This window comes from Olea europaea, chromosome 12 (genome assembly GCF_002742605.1).
Source record: "Olea europaea var. sylvestris chromosome 12, O_europaea_v1, whole genome shotgun sequence".
Taxonomy (NCBI): domain Eukaryota; kingdom Viridiplantae; phylum Streptophyta; class Magnoliopsida; order Lamiales; family Oleaceae; genus Olea; species Olea europaea.
In genome coordinates, this window is record NC_036248.1 from 15,256,415 (window position 1) to 15,259,981 (window position 3,567).

The window sequence follows — 3,567 nt, forward strand, 5'->3', positions numbered from 1 at the left end:
AGTAAGTCTGTGTACCATTCAAATGCAGAACCTTTGAGGGAGCGTACGAACTACTTCACCATTGTGTCATTGTAAGTACCTGCTTTGTTATACGTTTCAATAAAATGAGCAACATGTTGCTTTAGGTTGCCCTTTCCGTCAAAACATTCAAACTTCGGAGGTTGGTAACCCAGGGGCATCCTTATTTCATCGATTCAACGACTATAGGGTTTAGCATACACCAATGAAGATTACAGCGAACCACCATATTGGGCACGAATGATGTCCACAATCATATGTTGAAGTTGTTGGACGGATAGAGAGCCAACAGAGAGTCGAGTGGCGTCACGCAACACATTTTGAACAATTGTTCGATCATGTATATCTTGCTTCTGTTGATGTTCTTGGACTTCTAACTCTTTGGCCTTGGAAGATCCTAAATTTTCCTGATCTCCTTTAACCGGTGGATTTTGCGACTCTAGCTTATGCACGAGTGTGGCAATTCGGGCATCCTTTTCTTCTAACGACTTTGTTAATTTTTCAATAGCTAAAGTCATTTGTTGGATTCGATTATCTGAGCCCGATGCCGCTTCTGTGACCATCACTGGCTCAAGTGATTCTTCAGATGAAGCATCATCTTACCACTTTTGCTGAGAAGTAGCATGAGGGGATCCAGATAAGAATCTACCACTGGAGATAGATCCTGAACGAGAGTTTTTCTTCAAACTCATGGTTTTTTGTGTCAAATGAGAGTTTGACTTTTTGAAGGCAATTTTCATTCTGTTTTTGTTGGAGAATTTCTTTAGTGGTGTGACCAGTTGAGTTTTCCCAATTTTTGTTTGGGCCCTGGTCGCATGGAAGAGTTCAGCAAGTGTCTCTTCGAGATGAGTCATAGTTTGTTTCGCCTTTTCGCCTGCCATTGCTGATGTAGTATTTGAAACTTGAAGATTTTGAGATCAAGAGATGAGAGGATAAGAAGGTCCCACCGGGCGTGCCAAGAAATTTGTACGACGGAATTTCGTGTATTAAAATACAGAAATCGTTACAAATTGTATTTTTAAGAAATACAAGTGATGTCGACCTTCTTGTAATTGTAAAATTGCAAAATCCTCTGATTAATGATCTGGATATTTGAAGACGAGGGACCACGTGGCTTGAATCCCGGTCTTCAAGAATTTGTTGAAAAATTGATTTGTCGAGACTTGACTTGTTCGGAACTTGAACTTCGGGGCTTAGATTTGGACTTGAATTTGATTTGATTTGAAGAAGATTTTGATCTCCTTGGACTTGGCGTGAACCTATTTGATTCGAAGAAGATTTTAATCTTCATGGGGTTTACGGGATTTGGATTTGAGAGGAATTCTTCCCTTCTTCTGATCTTGAAATTTTTTCAGCACTTTGTGACGTTCTCTGCTTTTTTCTTGCTTGCTTTCTCTGTGTCCCGTTTTATGGACCATTAGTCTTATTTATAGGGGAGAATTCAGGCTAATTTTGGTAATTACTCAATTATATGTAATTAAAAGAGATAATTGAGTAATTAGGATTTTATTTATTTTTTTGTTTGTTTATTTATTTAAAATTTGGGTTTTTATGGACTTTAGTAGATTTAAATTTAATTGGGCTAATGATTTAAATCGATCAAATCCATTTTATTTTATTATTTTTTTTATGTCTACAGTGTACTTGAAAAAATATATATATATTTTTTTAAAAATGGAGAATAGTACACGACTAAAGACTAAATCTATCATATTGACTCTCACACGTGTAATTTCATGAAATTGATTTTTTTTTTTTTTTGACTCGAGTCATCATCCAAGAACCTGAAAGAGGATAATAATCAACTTGCTTGTGACAAAATTTGGGCAATTTTACTATGAGAATATAATCGTGGAAGCTTAACAAATAACTTTGGTAGTATTTAGGCCTTGTTTGAACCACATTCATTGAAAAAAATATATTTTTCAACAGTGATTTGATATCATTTCAATCACATATTATTTAATAGAATAGACGAATTCTAATTGTACAGAATTCATTTCACAGAATCAAACCAGATCTCTCACACAAGGTCGAACCCACTGCAGAGCCCAATGTAATAAAAAAAAATGATAAAAGAAATTCCAACCTCATATGGTGTGAGACTTCTATAAGAAGACTGTGAACTGGAAGTTTGTAACCTCGGCACAACTCAATAAAATAATATTACACGTAAATTTAAAATATTTTCTTATTTTTTAACTATATATTTTTTATCAATATACTATTTAAAAATAAATTTTCATTTCAATAATATGGTTCAATCAAAGGCTTAATTTTTTAGGAAGAAGAGGATCTCTAATAATAGAATGCCCCAACAAACCTATGCGTAAGACGTACGGAGACCCTTAAGATCGTTTATTAAGCAGAGACGCAAAATCAACTGAGGTACATAATGCGTCAATATATATACACCCCGAGAGACAGGCGTTGGACTTTTTTAGAGAGAGATTGAAAAACCAAACAGCACGAGATATTTTTGCCCGATTGCGCACCTCAAAATTAGGGTTTTCTTCTTCTTCGATTTTATTTGTATGTGCCTCCTTCGTTATGTTTATGTGGATTTTTGTAAGACTCGTGTAAATGATACCGATTTTTATCTAGTTTCTTCTATTTGTATGGATTTGAGTTTTCAAAAAGGATTGCATTTTACATTCTAAGCGGTTACTGAATTATTTGTTGCTTTATTTGCACATATATTTTACTTATGCAGATGTATGTGTGTGGAAAAATGTAGATCGGAGATGGCCTTTATGTTTACATATTCGCTAATGGTTTTGCTTTTCTGCATTTTGATATGTTTTGATCAGGGTTTTTGACGCAAGGATCTGCAGAAATATAAAATTGGGATTTTTTTTCTAAAGGTTTGATGGTTTGGGATTTTTATTGGAATTCCGGTTCTGAAAAGGATTTTTGAATAGGAAACTGAGGGTTTTTAGGTAATTTTTTTCCTGGACAGGGAAGAATTGTGGGATTTTCGATATAAAAGAGAAAACTGCTGAAATTTGATTTTTTGAGTATGACAACATCTTGGGCTGATTCGGTTGAGAATGCAGCACCCGGGGGTGTTGTAGGGACATCATCCACCCAGTCCCGATCAGCTTATGTTCCCCCACATCTTAGAAATAGGCCACCTTCGTCAGACCCACCAACAGCTCCCCCTTCCTATGCAACTGCTGCTTTGGGTAATGATCGCTCAGGATATGGTGGTATGTCTGCTGGGGGTAGTCGTTCCAGTGGTCCTAGGGGTGGTGGTGGCCGCATTGGTGGTGGTTGGAACAATAGAAGTGGTGGTTGGGATCGGGGGAGGGAAAGAGAGGTAAATCCTTTCGGAGATGATGATGATACAGAACAAGCATTTGGTGAGCAAGAGAATACAGGGATCAATTTTGATGCTTACGAGGATATCCCTGTGGAGACTAGTGGGGAAAATGTTCCTCGTCCTGTGACAACATTTGCAGATATCGATTTAGGTGAAGCATTGAACCAGAATATTAGGAGATGCAAGTATGTTAAGCCAACACCTGTGCAGCGGCATGCAATACCAAT